Source organism: Rattus rattus, chromosome X, assembly GCF_011064425.1.
Source record: "Rattus rattus isolate New Zealand chromosome X, Rrattus_CSIRO_v1, whole genome shotgun sequence".
Classification (NCBI taxonomy): Eukaryota; Metazoa; Chordata; class Mammalia; order Rodentia; family Muridae; genus Rattus; species Rattus rattus.
In genome coordinates, this window is record NC_046172.1 from 31023940 (window position 1) to 31043721 (window position 19782).

Genomic DNA, 19782 nt, shown 5'->3' on the forward strand with positions numbered 1-19782 from the left:
TGCGCCGGTCACTCTGTCTGGCTTCCATTTTGTCATTTGTAAAATGACATAATTGTGTTAGGTTCTTTCCAGGCCTCTCCTGATCTTTTCTCCTTCCAAAGGTCTCTAATGAAATGGCCAGCTATGTCATTGTGGCTTCCAGCCCAGCACCCTAGAGACGGTCTCCCCGTGCTTGTCATGCACACATAGCTGCAAATCTGACTCCCTGCCTCATTTTTAAAGAAGAACAAATGGACAGGGAGAAGTGAAACACACGTTGTTTCAGTTCTGACTTCGTGAGGTTTGAATTTAAACGTCTTTTCATATGAAACAGTGAGTGGGTAGAAGAAGCCTACAAAAAGAAAGCCCCAGGTTGGATGAGCAATGGGCACCCCCTTTTGGTTGGCAACTCTCTTTCTGAGCAAAGCAGAATGCTGTTCAAAGTCCAGCTGCCAAAAAAGAAAAAGTAAGGGAAAGGAGGAAAGAGAGGGGGACTTAGAGAGGGAAGCTTAGGTTGTAGCTCAGTTGATAGAGTGCTTGCCAGGCATGTACAAGGCCTGGTGGTTCTTGCCTGGAATCTCAACACAGGCAGGAACATCAGAAGTCACGAAGAACAATATGTGACTCTGTGTGAAAGAGAAGTGGTGCAGGGGACAGACAGAGACAGAAAGAGAAAGGAAGGTGGTAGCATATGAGTGTATGTAGGCCGTTGGCCAACTCGCCTAGCTCTAACATTGCTACATCTACATATTTCAGTTTAACGAATAGGATATATGTGTTTAGTGAGTCCCTGGAAGCAGAGATTGGCTCCTAATCTTAAAGACTTTCCAAAACAGGGCTGGAAAGTGGGGGAGGGGTGTAGCTCAGTGGTAGGGTGCATGCTTACTTAGCATGGGCATGATCCAGCTTTGATCCCCAGCTCTCAAAGACTTTCAGAGGCAGCTAGTTGTATTAGTAAAACGGCATTTAGGACACAGTCCAATGGACTGGTGAACTGGAGTACATGACAGCATGAGGCTAGGAGTGAACATGGAAGCCCCACTGTTGCTTCATATGGCCTCCTCCAAGGCTGAGGGAGTCTGAGCATGTTGCCTACATATCCCGTGTTTGCAATTGTCACTTCCGTGTGAGCCATGACTAGCAGAGGCCATTCCAGGCAAGTGATCATCTGGATGATATTTTTCTAGAAGGTTTTATTTCTTTAAATGAAAGACAGAGCTCCGTCAGGGAATCAGGGACATCAAAAATGTAGCTCGGGGGTATAAAGAGAAGATCCAGAGATGTGCCAAGGACTTAGACAGGAGGAGGGACTGACAAGGGAAATATATGACTATAGTACAGTGGAATTTTCCCTTTTTTGGCAATTCCTGAATTTCCACAGTTGTAATCATTTGACTCAAGCTATTCTGATTTTTTTTTACATTATATAAAAATGAAGAATCTTTAAGAGTCAATAGCCTGTAGGCCTATAGCTTTTGTATCCGTTTCTTTCTTCTTTCTTTTCTTTTTTTTCCTTTCTTTTATTTTTGAAAGAAATCCTCACTTATCTGCCGTGAATATTTTATCATACTTTCCTTGGATTTCTGGGAAATAGAAGAAAAAATACTCCATTTATATATTGGACCCATGCGGAAGAGTATTTCTTTCTCAGAGAATGATAAATAAGGAAAGAGACCCTTCTGCCCCTAGAAACTGAAGTCATCATGAAAGGAGCTAAAGAAAATGCAGCGTATAAACTTTTGTGAAAGCACTTAGGGGAAGACAGACCTCAGAAAGAAAGTGTTGGAGATGAGGAGAGGAATGGGATATAGCTAGAGGATCAGAAAAGAAATCGAATTCGAAAGTAACATGAGCTTTTCTTTTGCTTTTAGAAATTCTGGAAACCATTTCAAAAAACATTCAATGGTTCTCAAGTGAAATGTTAGACACAGAGAAAGATTAGTCCTCTGCCACGGACAGAGGTATTCCAAGTCTTAGAGATACACATGACCTTGATTAAAATACAGAGTCTTTGTCCTCTTGGAACTTGTATTCCACTGAGGGTGTGTGTGTGTGTGTGTGTGTGTGATAAACACCTTGGAGAAAATAAAAATAGTACAGAATCAGAGAAAACATGTGTGAGTGGCATGTTATGAAAGTTTATGAAGGTCATGACTTTCGTTTTAGAGATAATGGTCTCACTAAGTAGCCTAGGCATTGCTCTTTCTGCCTCAGCTTCCTGAGTGACCGGCCATGCCTGGCTTGTAAGTTATGGTTCTAAACATCACTGTGTCTAGTCTTCTTCCTTTTTCACTGATGGAGTACCCAGGAGTGTAAGGAATGCACTGAGTAGCCTCAACTCCTTCAGCTAGCTAGTGATCCACCAGAAATAAAGACCAACTCTCCTGACTAAAGATCGGTATGTTTTCTCTGCGCATGCCCACACTGGGGAAAGAAGTGCAGCAGCTGGATCTTGAAGCCTAGCATTTCTTCCCTTTGTGGTAGAGTTTTTATGACTCTTCGATAAATGAAAAATGAATCGTCTATCAGCATTTCTTCCCGGCCTCTGCAGGCAGTCATGTTAACTAAGTTTTAGAAAGGGTTTACTCGTCAGCTGGTGATGTAAAGAGTTGTGCAGAGTTGACTCAGTCAACTGCGCAGTCAATAAGCATCCTCACTGCTCCTCGGTGCTGACTAATTCAGGAAGAAAGGCATCTATTTTCAACACAAACATATAATACGAGGCACCTGGGAGTTCTGTTAAAACACAGGTTTTCATGTTTCAGTGGGATGAGAATTCTGCCTTTTTTTTTTTTAGTTTCCTGGTTCATAGACTACCCTTGGACTATATAGAGTGCTTCTGCTCAGCTCTTTCTGGTACAACCAAGAAAGAAACCCCAGTGTCAAAGCTTGCCTTTTCTTCCTTCATTTCCCTGGAATTGCCTACTTTCCCTCCTGTGGAAGAATTCAACGTTAAAAAAAAAGAAGAAGAAAATGTTATGAAACCAAATCTGAGTTACAATATTAGGCACATAATTATCTGGGCCAATGCAGATGTCTCAGACAGGGGTTACTTTAGCCAGGCCCTGAGCTGCAAAGATCAGTTTCCTAGATTGAAGACCACATGGAATATGCTGGAGTGAAGACAGGTACTGGTGTCTGAAACCTGAGGAGGTGAGAAGTGAAGTGGACAAGGATTATTTACTACTGCACGAATAATTTTGAAAGCTTTTCTCCCCCCAACAGATTGCAGACTGAGACTCTTGCTTGCTAATCTTAGCTGCAAGGGTGACTCAGCCTGTGTCTGCAAATGAAAGGCTTCACCCTTGGCTGTGAAATAAAAATAGGAAACAGTGTGTGCCATATCAAGACTTCTCTAGGGTAAGGGACAGTCACTGACCCCTTAGCCATCTCCTAAGAGCAGGAGTTGCTGTGAATGCGAGGGATAGGTTAGAGAATGCGGTTTGCAGAAAGCAGACCCACGTAGCTACTCTTTGTAAGCATTCCTTCTCATGCTTTTTGCATTCTGCACACTGGGTAGCTTGACACAACTCAGCTGGTAACAGCTTTGTTCGTCATGGGGCTTTGTGGATGTATGTTCTGGGGATTCAGCTCAGGAGGGAAAACAATCCTCCTATGGTGCTCTGACTGATCTTGTGGGGGGGTCACTGGGTTCTCCACACCATTTAGGAAACTCTGTTTCTTCTTAGAAGAATGCTTACAGTTCTCCTATCTCTTGTGGAGGTCAAACCACTGCTGTCAGGACCAAGGACTGGAGCTAATGGAACTTTGTTGCAATTTGAGCCTTTGTAGGGTGGGTGGGGATTCAGTCTGACCACTTGGGAACTCTTAGACTTTCAAGGTACTCTTTCCACAGTAAAGACTTTTCACTAAATACCAGTTCACCTTGGCACAGTTGTATTCTCCTTGCTATTCTCAGGAAGACATATGGAATGTTCTAAACCACCCATCAATGACCCAGAAGGTTGTTTTATTTTCACCTGGAAACTTCTGCTGCTTTCTTTTGTTCAAAGCTGAGCCAGAGAAATGGCAAACAGAGGTGGGAGGAACTCTTTAATCAGTTACTAGAAACATTTCCCACAAAGCAAAGAAGCCATGAGAGGCAAACAAAGATTAGTTCCCTGGGCTATTATCAGCTCCGGTCTGATAACAGCTCGGCAGCCTTGGGGCAGCCTTGGGGAAGGGGAAGGAGAAGGGGGAGGCAAGTCTTCCTGTCTATGCCAAATCCCAGCCCTCTGCTGTAGTGTATGAAGGAGAAGCTTCCCATGAGTCTAGTGCGTCTGGTAACATGGGTATGACTTCAGTAGGGATGAGGGCTAGGTAGTGCCAGGGGAACTGGCCCAAGTCTCTTTTGATCATTGCATGACAAACAGCACTGAAAATAAAGTCAGGACAAACAACATTTAAAACAAAATTAGGGGGTTTTCATTTTTTCATTCCAATGATCCCTCGCCTTGCCACTTTAGATGTAGCTAAAACATCCAAAAGTTTTAAATCGCCATTTTGGGTTTTTTTTCCCCCATTGTATGTGTTTATGTGAGTTTGTGTAGTATATGGGTACATGTAAGAATGCCAGTTCAGAAGTCAAAGGAGGATGCCTGTCAGTTTTTACCTTATGAGACAGGGCCCCTCACCAAACCTGGTGTCAGAAAGACAACTATTGAGCCCCATTCTCCTGCTACCACTGTGCTGGGTGGCCACACCTAGCTTTATTTATTTATTTATTTATTTATTTATTTATTTATTTATTTATTTTTTTCGGAGCTGGGGATCGAACCCAGGGCCTTGCACTTCCTAGGCAAGCGCTCTACCACTGAGCTAAATCCCCAACCCTATTTATTCTTTTTATGTAGATGCTAGAGATTCAAATTCAGATCCTCACGCTTGCAGAGCAACGGATCAAACTGGGTCATTTCCCAAGCCTCCCAGCATTGGCACCTGTAAAAGTCCATGCTTCCAGATGCGTTACAAGTGGGATCATTTGTGGTTCTCTGGAACGAACTAATCCCCGGATGGAGGAGTAGCAGAGTAGAGAATGGCAGAGAAGAAAATCATTTCAACTCTGCAGGAAAGTTGCCAAGACAGTATGGGGAATTCCCATATACTCTCCAAGCTTTTACCAAGGCTATGCCTTTACATTTCCACTGTGTGTTTTTCAAAACTAACGTTGGTGCAGTATTCTGAACTCTAGAATTTATCCTAATTTCACCATTATTTTTTCCCATTAATGTGCTTTTAGGAACCAGTCCAAGGTACTATATTGTATTGAGGAGTATCCTTTATTCTAACTCTCCTGGAACTAAGCTAGCTGATGTCTTAAACAGATTTACTGTGGAGAAGAGGGGATTCCTATGTCCTCCCCGCGCTCCCTGAAGGTATATAGGAGGAAGTTAAAGTGGCTTGCAGAAAAAGACATTTTCTTGAGTGGTATAGCTTCTCAAGTACTTGTAAATTGCATGCTTACCTGTAAATAATTTGTATGTAATCTATCACCTGTGCTGATACTAAGCATACCAGTTCACCAAGCTGAACTTGGCTGAAAGTGTTCCTTTGTTCTGTTTTTGTGTCAAGTCTGAGGTGAACAGGTATTTGGATATATCCCCAGGAAAGCTTCACACAACTAGTAGTTCAGTTTGGGATCATTGTGGGGTTCAATTTGAGATCATGGGGAAGAAACCCAAATCATATTTCTTTTCCTTTGTGGCAGAGAGTTGAACTACCCAATTTTATAGCAAACACCTCCAAAACCAAGCGTCAAACCAACCCATGTCCCATGGCAGACCTCAGATAGAAAATCATTAATTTCACTTATTGTTTATGGATTTTTTGCTGGTTTTGAGCATCTTTGTACTTTTACTACCCTAGCGAGCACTGCAGATATGTAGTGTAGAACATGTTGCAGTTTTGGAATAATAGTCTCTTTCCGAATGAAAACCAAGAAGCTGTGGGGGAAGTTGGGCAGTGTGACTTTACTCAGGCACAGTGCAGTCTCAGGAAAAGAACATGGGATATACTAGCAAAGAAAGTCACAGCATTGTGGAAAATAGTGTATACAGCAAGAGCAGATGACTGTCAATGTGAGAAAAAAATGGCAACATTGATTTGTAGGATTCTAGGTAGTGTTCATCAAGAATGTTCCTCAGTTTTGCTTTCCACATTCAATCCCGTGCTTCAGTTTTCCAACCAGGGCTGATGCTAAGTTTGCCAAAAGTAGGGTGGATTCTCTTCCCTTTAATCTTCCACCAAATTCTTCATGACTATTCACTCACCAACAAACTCAGACTATGAAAACAGAGGTGGTGTGGCACATAGGCTACTACTGGGGACAGGCAAACCTGACTAGAGAAAGGCTCGATGTAACTCCAGATTCTAGTTCAAGAGCTCATTAGATGAGGAGCAAAGAAAAGAGAAGACAGTAAGACTCCTGGAGGCTTCTCTCCATGGCTATGCTTTAGAGGTAAGAGGTACTGTGATGTTCACCGCTGAGGAAAAGCCAATATGGCTTCAATAGCTGAGTGGATCTCAATCCTTTTGAGCTTCTAACTTCTTCCATCTGTAGAAGGCAATATCATCTCCTGCCCCACCTCGCTTGAGGAGCATGAGTTTAAAAAGTAAATAACTCAAAATACATTGCCCGGCATAGCAATAGTTGATGAAGAGTAATCATTGTTTGTATTGCTTTGTGTACTGCAAGTGAGTGCTTTTCTGCATTTGAATTTCTTACAATATTGGAGTATAGAAGAGAACACACCTCACATTACTGGAAAAAAGTAGAGACATTTTCCTGCTGCAGTAGACAGAATAATGACTTCATGATTTAGGACATATTCTCATGCTAAACTCCAGAACATATGAACTTGATTATGTTAGATGCTATATTAGTTATTTTTCTCATCGCTGTGATTTAAAAAAAAATCTTAAAAGTTTCCTTTGGCTCACAGTTTTAGGAGAGACAGTCTATTGTGGCAGGGAAGACACAGTGACGGAGATATGAAGCATGTAGTCACACTGGGTCAGGAATCAACGAGATCAATGAACGTTCGGTTCCCTTTCTCCTTTTCATTCAATCCAGGACCATAGACCATGGGATGGTGCTGCCAACATTCTGAGTTGTTATTGTCTCCAGTTAAATCTGAAAAATTCCCTCACATAGATTCCCAAAGGTATGTTTCCTAGGTGTGTCCAAACCAAGTAGACTGTGAAGACTAGCCATGGCATATGGATACTTGGAACTTAAGTTATTGTTGAATGCAGTGTATTAAACCGATAGTCTCAGAATAGGACAGCTATCCAAGTGGATTGGCATGAGTTCAATGACATTGAAAGAGTCCTTGAAAGTCGATACAGAAGATGTGACTACGGAAAGGAGATGCAGAAGGCTGGGAGCAATGGAAAGGACCAGCCTTACTTCGCTGGCTGCGGACGACTGGAAGGTTGAAGCTGGAAGAGGCAAAGCAGGGGATCCTCACCATGAGACTACAGAAGGAACGCACTCCTTAGGAGATTTTGCTTTTAGTCCACTCAGATGCTTGCCTGACTTCTTATTCACAGAACTGCAAGACAGAAAGTGTGTGTTATGAACCACACAAGTTGGCTCAGTAGTTAAAGTGTTTGTTGAACAAGCCTGGTGCTCTGAGTTGGATCCCTGGTGCTGTTCATGCAAGGAGAAAATGTACTCCTGAAAGCTGTCCTTGGACACATCTACTTTAGCACAAGCCTGAACACACACTCGAGCACGCACGCGCACGCGCACAGAAACACACACACACACACACACACACACACACACACACACACACACACGAAACAAGCAAATCAAAACTGGGTTGCTTTAAGCCAATTGATAGGTGGTAATTTGTTCATGCAGAAATAGAAAAGTGAATACAATTGCCCATTACAATTCTGAAACAATGACATGCTCTTGGATATAAGATGAAATTTTTCTAAGCTGCAGCTTTTCAGGAGCCCTCTGGGGTCCCCTCTTAGACATGCATAATCATAGAAGGGGTCCTGTCTCCCTGATTTGTTTCACCTGGTTTGTGTGTGCCCATCTCAGGCAGCTGTTTACAGAGCTCAATTTACACTTTCTTTTATCTTTGGGGAGATTCGTATACAAAACACTAGGCTGGCGGCTTCTGTGTTGGGCAGGTTACACCAGGGACCTGAAAAGGGAAATTCCAACCCAATGGCAAAATCGTGTTGATAGAGCTCAATGCAAAATATTTAGAAGAGAAGGAAAGGGCTTTATTTCCCTGGGATTCTGAGGCTTTCCTGGCAATGACAGGGATGTTGTAGCTTTCTTGGAATATAAAACTTAAAGCAAATGGCACTAAGAGAAGGAGTGAAAAAAAATCCCAATTCTTAAGTAAACATCTGTAAAAGGATTTGGAACCTAGGAGAAGGAAGTTCTGAGACCTACTAAAGGGAAGGAAGGCTTTATTTACCAGCCCTGGATTGTGCTTCCTGTTGTGAAGTTCAAGGCTGTTTCATAACAGCTCAGTGGGGGAAGGGGACTGCAGTAATGAGGAAGCCACTCTTGGTTCCTCCATATTGCACAGCTTGCCTGAGTAGTGAAATAGATGTGGGACCTCCACTCTTGCAGCCAATGATCAAACTTGCTCTTTTAATTGCAAGGATAAAATCGTTGGCTCTGAGCATCACCTTTTATTTGCATGCAGATTCTTTCCCTTTGTGGATCTTAAAACAGCTTATGGGGCTAAGTACTCACCAGACATGTCCCCTTGGCTATTAGATCCCCCCACACTTGCATTAGCAGTGGCTTCACAGCCAGAAGCTCGAAAAGCCAATGTAATTCCTGAACAAAAAATGTATTAGGTTCGTGTCTTTCTCATCAGAGAACTTTGCTACAAATGCCATGAAAAGTGTTTTGAGACAGATTTCCACAGAAGATCGGCCAAGAAATTGAGTTTTCAGTGTGATGGGGGGCTTGATAACCCACTTGGATCCTTTTGAGAATGAAAGATGGGATGGCTGGCCTGACAGGTATACTAGAAGACACTTTTAGGCTACACCTTTGGAGCAATGTTCAAAAAGATGCAGATGTCGTTAACAAAAGAATCCTTCAGGTTAATGAACAGAGGTGAAGGAACTCCTGAGCATAGCAAACATGGCTCTGGCAGGCGTTGCCCTTCTCCCTCATTCTCTCTGCCTTGATAAAAAAGCTAAAACCCATTAGCTTCCATTCCTAAAGCTAGCCAGGAAGGTCTATTCCCTTATGTGGTCACTTCCTCCTGAGGTTGACTACCAGGGTCCAGCTATCAAGGTGTTGAAGTGCAGCAATTAAATGCCCCGTTTGGCTCACTTAATTAACATGGCCAATTAAAATTAAATGCCTCGTCCTAACATGGAGGTTCCCTTTTTAGCTTTACAATGGCCATTTGTCTATGGGCCATGTCTGTCTCCTCTCTACCCAGAGGCAGTCTTTTGGCCTGTCTTCCTACTATTTTATCTGTGGCCCTCCTCCCTTGTTCCCTTCTCTTATCCCTTTTCCCCTATCTCCTGTCTTTGTCCCTAATCCCTCTCCCCTGTCCCTCTGAAGCAAATAAATCTCCTTTGTACTGAGAACTTGGCCTTGGGGCCCTGAGCTGACACCAATTCTTACAATCCTCGCTCTCTGGCTGCTCTGTATGACCTTCAATGTGTTAATTAATAGCTTTGTGCTTCTGTTTCCTCATTATAAATGGAGAAAGCAGGAATAATTTGTATTATCCTTTGAAGAATTAAGAGAGGCAATAAATGAACCTTGTAAATTGCACCTGGCGACATAAAATGTTCCATTAATGTTTGATTAAATAGAACGGATGCCAATTCATGGCAGCGGAATAAGAACTCAAATCAGCAGCCAAGAATGGAAGGCAAAGCTTGGAAGTCCAGGAACTCCTCTCATCCACATGTATGATATAATTTGCACCTGACATTCAAGGCACTTCTATCTCTACCAATTTTTATCTTCTCTATCCTTATGAGATTCTTTTCAGAGACTTCTTTGCCAGCATCCTTGGTCTTCAGGAATTTTCATCTCCTTCCCTAGAATTGTGTTTAATTTTTATTTAAAATTTACTGCAGAAACACAGCAAAGCTTAGCCAACCTACTCAACTTTGAACTTGGAAAATGTAGATTTGAGCCTTCGATGGTGGTAGACACACATCTCTAATCATAGCACTCTGAAAGATCAGGAGTTCAAGATCATCTTTAGGAACACTGCAAAATCAAGGCCAGATAAGACTATAGAAGACCCTTTCTCAAAAGATAGAGAAGAAAAAGACCAGAAAACAGCTCTCGGATTTTCACACCTCTGTATCATATAACTAACCATTGTGTCATGTCAAATATTAGGGTACCACTTTTTTTGATGCAAACGCCTGTGTTGTTCTTCTACTCTTTGCCTGGTCATGCTAATTTCTGATATTTGATTACATTTCTTTCTATCAGATCCTAAGTATTTTGGGGTAGGGATTAGTGTGTGTGTGTGTGTGTGTGTGTGTGTGTGTGTGTGTGTGTGTGTGTGTGTGTTACCAAAATCTCTGTATCAGTTTAGAAGAAATCTAGAGAGACTAGTAGGAACAGCTTTTAAACATAAGCTCATTCATTATTTCAGTCATAAAAAAATCTTATTCATATTCTCAAGAATATCTCTCAAGTTCAAATTGCAAGGCTGTCGCTACTGACAACTTATGCAGACTTTTGCATGGATTCAATAGTCAGGCTATAAGGGGGTGTGCTCTGTGGCTATCACAACAATCTGAAGTATGGCCAATCACTGTGAGGACTGCTGCCTGGACTCTTCTCCTACACTTCCGTTCTATCTCAATGTTGTGTCCTTTGTATCCAGCCCACTGAACACATTGGAAGTGAAAGCACAAGCCTACTACTTTTTTTTTTCTTGATGGGACACAGTGTACAAGGAAGTGCAAAAAGACAAAAAAGAGAACAGACCTGTTTTGTTCCCTTTCATCTCAGGTTTGGTTGGTTACAAAGTCTGCAGCACTCTTCAGAGGTCAGTAAGTCCCATAATATTTCTTCCTTCATGGTATGCCAGGAAGTTCAGCTACCAAATTCCTTTTGCAGGGAAGTAAGGAGAGTCCCAATTTTCTCAAGTTTGCGCATCAAATGTGGAAAGGGTAAAGAAGGCAAGCCCTGTTGAGATGGCTTGCAGGGCCCAGCCAGAGGCTCCATGGTGACAAGTCTCATGGCATCTGTCTACTTGGGTCGTTATTGCTTCTGAATAAAATTCATGTTGAAGGCTTAGAAAATCTATTTCTTGAGGGGAAGTTCACCTTATTGATTCACTTACTGGTATATTATTTCGGTCTTCTACAGTCTAGATTAAACCTAGGGTCGGGGTGGGGGTTCATCTCATATGTGATCTCATGGTACAATTCAACAGTCCTCTTGTTAGATCATTCATAGTGCTATATCTTCATTACAGTCCAGGGAACTGTGAAATAATACTCTATAGTCTTTCAAGTTCCCAGAAACACACACACACACACACACACACACACACACACACACAACCAGGCCTTCTAGAAATACCTGTCTCCCAACTTTCTATCCATTGAGTCAGGTCCTAATTTTTGCATCAGGAAAGAAGTAATGGTTCTTCCCATAACTTTGGAGAGAAGGCTGGACCACATGGCATGCTCTTTCCGTTTCCAAAATGCTATGCATACACCTTTCTGCCATCCTGCAGGGGCTTAGGTATGCTTGTTTTGCCATTGCCTAGACTCAAAAAGCGTACTTAATTTTCTCAAAAAAACCTGACACTCTGGTATGTCTCAGGCCAGGGATGACAAGTTTCACACATATTTTCATCTCTCCTAAGCCTCACTGGGTGTGTCAGGAAATCATTCTTTGCATGCTTTCCAAAATTATAAGGTTTCGGGTAGACTCCCAAATTATAAGCCCCATTTGAATAGAATTAAAATATTCCTTCTGATGCCTCAAACAATTTTTCAGTCTCCAACAGACATCTTCAGGATTGATCTAATTCCCATTCAGTAAATCCTAGCTATTTTTAATTCAGAAGAACATTGGTCTAAGAAATAGAGACAACTTCTTGTAGGAAATATATTCAGAATTTCCCATAAACACCGACTCCCATGACAACCAAACAAATAGAGAAAAGGAAGGAGAAACTCACTATCTTGAAGCCACCCGCACAGCATAACACTTTCTGCTAATCAGATCCTGTTTAAATTCTTATTTTTATGACTGAAATAAAGAATGACCTTGTGTTTAAAAGCTGTTTCTACTAGTTTCTCTAGGTTTTTTTTTTCAAAACTGATACAGAGATAAATTTTGGTAACACACACACATACACACACACACACACACACACACACACGCGCGCGCGCGCGCGCGCTAGGTGTGGTGCTGTACACCTATGTTCCCACAATTTAAGAGGCAGAGGCAAGAGGTTTGAGAGGTTGAGGTCACCCAAAGCTATAGAGTGACAGGAAGCCTAGGGCAACATGAGCTCTGGCTTGGGCTACACTAAAAGTCTCTGTAGAAGGAGGAGGGGGGGGAAGGAGGAGGAAAAGAAGGAGGAGGAAGGGGAGAAAATTAAAAGCATAGAGACAAAACCAAGCCCATCCAATGCATAAATATCAATTTCATAAGTTTTTGGTTTAATTTTTTATCAAAAAAATAATGTTGACCATATCCATGTGTAAAGGTCTTCTAGTATTCTCCATCTTTCTCAATGAGTGGCTTAAGTCTCATAAAATAGAGGCTTACATTTACAACATGCCTTCTGTTTCATTCACCTCATTAAGGGTCTTCATGTTGGGAGGTGGGTGACAAAGCACAAGTATCGCCCATTTTCCCATTACATTTTATATGAGGTTCCTTTCTTCATATGTCCTTCTCCTGCAGCGTTTCAAAACCAGAGCTAGGGGACACATTTTTTTTTCTCCATAAATCACTACAGAATCAGCTTTTGACAGATAAACAAGAGTGACTCTTAACCAATCCTTGGATGGTTCCCTTATTCATTACCAGTGGCTGTCAGTGCCCTGGGGCTACCTTCCCTGTTATCTGAAGCTACCATACAGTGAGCAATAGAGTTTTAATTAACTCACTAATTGTGCCACGTCTCTTCTCTGCTGATGTTGTGTGTTTTCTGCTTGAAGACAAACAAGTCATCATTTTTCCTTCTTTGTGTAAGCTATTTTGCACAAGGATTGCTCACAACAATTCTCACAGTATCCAATCATAGTAACAAAGTTTTGAATAAACCATACCCAAATAAAGAACATTAATCAGATACTACAAAAAATAGGATAAGAAGTCTCTATTAAGATGATATATCTGAAGAATATTTTGAATGATGGAATATTTGTCATGTTATAGTGAATGTATTTCTATAAAATGTATGCTTCTGCGAGGCACTATATAAAAATTATTCCCTAGGAATGGAACTTACCATTAAAGGATTTCAATAATTTGGGAGTCTGGAGAAATAGCTCAAAGGTAAAGAGACAGTGCTGTTCTTACAGAGGATCCAGGGTTCCTAGCACCCATATCAGGAAGCTCACAACTGCCTGTGACTCCAGCTCCAGGGGTTCCAATGTCCCCTTCTGTTCACCACAAGCACCGTACTCACATGCACAAATTTACACAAAGATATATACATAATTCAAAAAAATTCAAAAAGGACTAATAATTTATATCTAATACACATTAGTTGGAAAAATTTTCCAAAAACGAAACAAATTAATAATCATAAGGTAATAATCAGTTGAATGAAATTCATTCCACATCACTGTAAATGTGTCTGTTTTGTTCTAGGCGTGGGTTGAAATGCTTTGATATAAACTCAAGAATACAAACTTGTCTCTTCTTTCATCTATGTATTATTTTCCTGGAAAAATGTGCAGAGAAGCTGCATAAAATAATCATTGTACATAGCATTTCTTTGATGTCACTAAATTATTCAGTAGTAAGAATGTGCATTATAAAAATGCATAGTTGAAAAAATGTCTTTTAAATATCCTAAAAGCTTCAGGATGAAGCTTTATAAAGACAGTCCAACTTTGTCTCTAAATGCTATGTTTGTTTCTCGTCTACGATATCTATTATTTTGTAAAGACAGTTATGATCATTTACAGGTGCTGTTTTGATTACACTTATGTATAAGATTGACTTATAAAATGAGTAATAGTTCAAACATTCTTTTGGGCAAAAAAAATGCCTCCAGTCCAGCAGCTGTACTAATAAGTTCATTTATTTAAACATTCAATAAGTATTTATAAATCATACGGGTTGAGCATATGTTACAGATCAACATTATGGGTAAAGCAGTCCACACCCTCGAGCTGCACAGAGGATCTGAAGAGAAACTGCAGTATTATGTGGTAATTGTTTATTCAGATATGTCTATAAGTCCCAGGTAGTGGAACAGTGGGAAGGAGTGAAGGGTGACAGACTGAGGCATAGGAGTGAGGTGGAAGGTTCTAGATACCGAAGATCTGTAAACTGCCACCTGAGTAGGATAGGGAGTCAGACCAAGGTAGTGGGCTCTGATGTGCTGACATTTATTCAGTCCACACATAAAATTTGAGGAAATCAGGCAAGGTCCTTGCTCTTTGGTAGAACAATAGTAAGTCAACCAAGGAATGAAGAAAACCTGTTTGCTGTTGTGGTTAAGTGCTGCAGAGAGCATGAATACACATTTGTCTTTGATGGCCTTGGGAAGCCCTGCTGCAGAGTAAGAAAGGTAAATATGGGACAAGGATGACAAGAGACAGGGGGCCATAAGAAGAACATAGTGTTCCAGACTAAGGAGCAGCAAGTGCAGTGGCCCTGAGAGTGGAAAGGTGGCTTCCTGTGTTGCAGGAAACCCCTGAGTGGTCATGGAGAAGACTACTCAATCTGGTTCATATTGTTGGGCTTTTGTTCTTATAACACAGGTCACTGATGAAAGGGTTGAAAGGAGGAGAGGGAAGCATCTGATTATTTATAATAATAGCATCATTTAACCAAGATTGTTAACTGTTGTGAACTATGGCTCTTCTAACAGGATTAGGTAAGAGCCCTCAGACTGATGGGCTAGCCAGAGAGACAGGACCCAGGAACAGGTAGAGGTGATAGATGAGCAAGGGAGGGAAAGTGGGACAGGACAGTAGTGTAGGGGAGTGATGTCCAAAAAGGTACAAAATTAGCCCGTGAAAGAAACCAGTTGACAGAGAGGTAAGCATGAAATCCCTTGGCCTAGGCCAATATGTATCAGACATGTAACAGAAAGAGTATGCTCAAGAGAACTATGCTATGCCAGTACAAGACCGGAGGGGTGGTGGCAGTACTATGTTATCCATTAAAGGACACAAGGGACCATTGAGCTTCTAAATTTCTTCCCAGCTCTGACTCATTTTCCCTCTTGAAAGTGTCTTTTTTTCCTAAATAAATTGTCTCTGCTCTCTACTTCCATTCACTTATCTCTTTCGAGTTTCTTGTTCCAGGATTTAAGAACCTCTAAGACACCACCCAACATATACTGAGACCCCTGGTACTGAGGAGAAGCCAGGATATTGTCTCCAAAGAAGATACTGAGAGCAGGCCTGGACTTACATCTTGGCAATACAGTCTGATTCCCTGACCCCTGTCACCTCTGCTTTGCCCTTTGGCTACCAAAGAATGAGAAGAGTGGTTTTTAAAGGAAACTCCCTGAGAGAACAACAGCTTGTTTACCTGAAATGGAAAATTCTTTGGAACCAAACTGGCCCCTGCCCATGGATTCTAAACTGATGAGATCAGTCTACCTTTGGACCTAGACAAGATCTCTAGGACCTAAATAGAACTGGAGTCATCAGCCCTGGAGCTCCTACGCCTGTCTTCAACGTTTCCGGGATCTGCTTTCAGGTGTGTTCAACCTTTTGCTATCACAGCCGTCAGATGTTCTCTACAAAGTTCATGCTTGGGTACCCTAGAATAGTTTCAAAAGAAAGAAAAGAGAGAAGAAAAGATAAAAAAGGCAAAGAAATCTTATAGTAGTGGGCTATATTCTTAGGCTTTCAGTTGGAGATGCCTGTAAGCAGATTTGCTAGAAATATTTACTACTTTCCCAAGGGGTCAGTTCAGTCAAATAACCGCTCAATAGAAGGGAAAGGAAATCAGGGAAAACAGGATTTGGTGTCAAGTAGACACAGTCATTGACTCCTAATTGAATATATAGCCTTCTCAGCTAGTTATTTTGTTGTGTAGACAGAGCCTCAAGCAGCTGCCCACAGAAAAACACACTCCTCCCTCACCTCAAAGGGAAAAGAGAACTTTTGCGACTGGGTATGTGGCTTCCTTGGTACAGTGCTTGCTTGCCTAGAATTGGTGAAGTCCAGAATTAGATCCCTAACACTACATAAAAGCTAGCCAACCTTAGTGTCCTGTGCCTGTAAACCCAGAACTCAGAAGATGGAGGCAGGAGGATCAGAAGGTCCAGGACATCCACAACTACATATCAAATTTGAGGCCAACCTAGGAGACATGAGATACAGAAGTAAGCGTGGGAACTATACCTTACTCTAGAGTCAAATAAGAGTGATCTTGACTCTAGAACATGGGTGAGGCTTTCCCCAAATACCTGTTTCAACATAAATTTCTTGAATTTGGTTTAGAGTTACAAAACCAAAGAAAATTATAAATCAAGGCACCTTTCAAATACATTTGGGGGAATATTAGGTTAATGGGTTATAGCAAAGTAAAGAAATCTCTGTTCTGGGCTAATGAAGTGCTGGATCTTGGAGTAAATACTACAATAACCACTTTATTAAAACCATTATCATCCTAAACTACACTCTAAACATTTGTCCTTATACCCTCAGACAAATGTAGCCATCGCCCCTCTTCAGGGAAACTTCTGTTTGCAACAGATGGAGACCACTATAGAAAACCATAACTAATAAAAATGCAAAGTTGTAAAGCCCAGTCCCAGCAGACACATCTAAAACACACCTCCTAAGCATGAAGCTCACAGAACATTCCAGAAGAGAAGGCAGAAAGATGATAAGAGGCATAAATTAAGAGAATTTGCTGTGAGATTGTGTCTCCTAGTACTATCAGAAGCTACAGCCACAAAGTCTTCTGAGCATGATGGCCTTGACATGAACCCAACAAAGACAACAACAGACATGCCAAAGTAGATAGGAGAAAGCCCATGAGGTGTCAGCTGTGCACAAAGGACTATAGGCAGCTAAGGAATTCCAACAGTGGAAATAGTCTTCCTCAGAGAAGAGCACACCAACCTGTTATCTAATACCAAATTATGCACAAAAATAACATTGGACAGATTGATCATGGAAGGCATGAATGTGAAAGAGAGCAAGGAGAGGGCTATGTGAGAGAATTTGTGGGGGAGGAAAGGGAAAGGGGAAATAATGAAATTATAATCTCAAAAATGTCTATTCTATAGATCTTGAATGTTATCTGGTGCTATCCTTATTCATTGAATTGGTAGAAGCTAGTCATCTCTTAATATATTCATAATTTGCCCAATAGTCACAAGAATGGATGTTAGGCTAAACACAGAGGTTGCGAATGATTGGCTATTAGGGAAGCTAAAGTTAACCAAAGCAATTTGCTTCTAGATGAGCAACATTCCAATTCTCCACAAAGTTTTGATCAGTTCCTTGGCTTTGCAGATTCTTTAGCCAAGTAGGTGTGGCTTTCTTCTAGGAATTTCAGTTTATACTCAGCCCCCTAGCATTTGAGACTCCTCCGCCTTCTTCCTGGTTGCTCAGTGGTCTCCTCAATGCTGACCTTCCTGCCTGGAGCTCCTACTCAGCTAGTCTGAAAGCTCAGAATTCCACATTACGAGAGGAAAGAAGAGTCTGGAGTGCTTCATGTCAAGCAATTTCCTCTCCCATCACTGATGAAGAATGGCTGAGCAGTTCCCTTTACAAGAGAAAGTGAACCTCCATGATAGGAAGTGGTTTATAATGCCCTATGGGTCTTTATGAGTCACTGAGCAAAAGACAATCTAAAATCCACCCAGTTTGGGAGTATTAGTTTTTACAAAGCCAACACTTTCTCTATTTCCCATTGGACATCTGTAGAAATTCATAGTTCAGTTCAGTGTCAAGTGCTTGCCTAGCAAACACAAGGTACTGGATTTAATTCTCAGCACTTGGAAAACACAAACAGCATTGGGAAAAAAAAACACCACAACAAAAGCAAAAACAAGGGGATGAAGAGATTTGACATTTCAATGAAGGATACTATTTTAAGAGACCTATGTTGCCCTTTATAGTATTTTTAGGGAGAGGATTCTCTCTCTCTCTCTCTCTCTCTCTCTCTGGTTGATCTTTTCACATTACATCCAATTCACTCTCATTTTCTCCCTTACAAGGGAGAATTAAAGGCTATCCCACAAAAAACATGAGCGATTAGTTATGGCATATAAAAAAGAATTCCTCCCACAAGCCAGCAACCAGAGAAAAGATGGTTTTCACTGTCTTTACGGAAGAGCCTGGGTTGGCAGGAAACAGTTGCCTCCACCATTTCATTTTAGCTTCTTTCAGAATCTTCTTTTTCACAATGAAGAGAGGGTTAGGGATGCAGCCCAGTTGATACAGTGCTTGCTTAACACAATGGAAGCCTTGGGATGCCATGTCATGGACCAAATGACTTGAGTATGCATACTACAGAGTGAGTATGAGGCCAGCGTGGGATGCAGGAGACCCTGTTTCAAAAACAAATACAATAAATGAAAAGATGCACAAAGAGTTGTACAGTAGATATCACTTGATCTTGCAATCTTCTGCATATCATGATTGTGGAGAATTCTAGGAAAAGAAGGAGCCGAGGAAGAAGTATTCTAATACAAAAATAATGTAGAAAGCTGTATTTTCTACAAAGTAAATTCAGTGAGGGCTGCTGTTTTCCCAGTTGAAAAGTACTGTTTAGATGGTTGGTAAGTGACTACAGGGATACAAAAATCTAACTTAAATACAACTCTTTCCATCATTTGGAAACAGGTTTACTTCTCTGTAAGAAAGCTGTAAAAAATCCATGACCTAAATATGGAAACTTGGGTATTTCCACGTAAACCACCAGACTTCCACATTGCTTAGATAAAGCACAATTAATGCATTGTCTAAGATGACCCAGTGATACTCGGGGGTAATTAGATAGATAGCTGTCTAGAATATTATCTGCAGGATAGTATCAGGAGTATCTATCTGTCTCCAACCAACCCCATAGATTTAGTAACATATCCAAGTGGAAACAAGGAAGGTATAAAACTCAAGCCCCCCCTCCCCAAAAAGACCATCCCCAGATCACAAAGAAAACAAAACAACAACAACAACAACAAAACCAAAACAAAACCTGCAGATGCAATTAAAAACCTATGCTCGCATAAGAGTGTATGTAGTTCAATGATAAAACATTTGCTTAGCATGCACAAAGCTCTGGGTTCATTTGAAACACTGAAACATTGAAAATAAGTTGCAGGCTACAGAAAATACAGTCAAAATAAAATAGAACCAAGATCTTCCCAAAGGCAAAGAGTCGATCTCATATTGCCATGGAGTTTTCAAGGAACCATTACCAAAGGTAAAGCACAAGTCATTTGTGATTTTTAGTAAAATATAGTTTGCCATGCTTTCATAATGTAGATTGGTATTATATTAGCACCATTTAACTGGTGTTCCAAGAGCAATCAGTAATCCTGATGTCTAAAAGAAGGCAAAGTCAGAACTCACACCCACTATCTAGGCCTTTAGTGTATAAAGATTATATTTTCCCCTTAACAGTCTCTGGGCTCAGGAGGTAAAGATGATTTTACA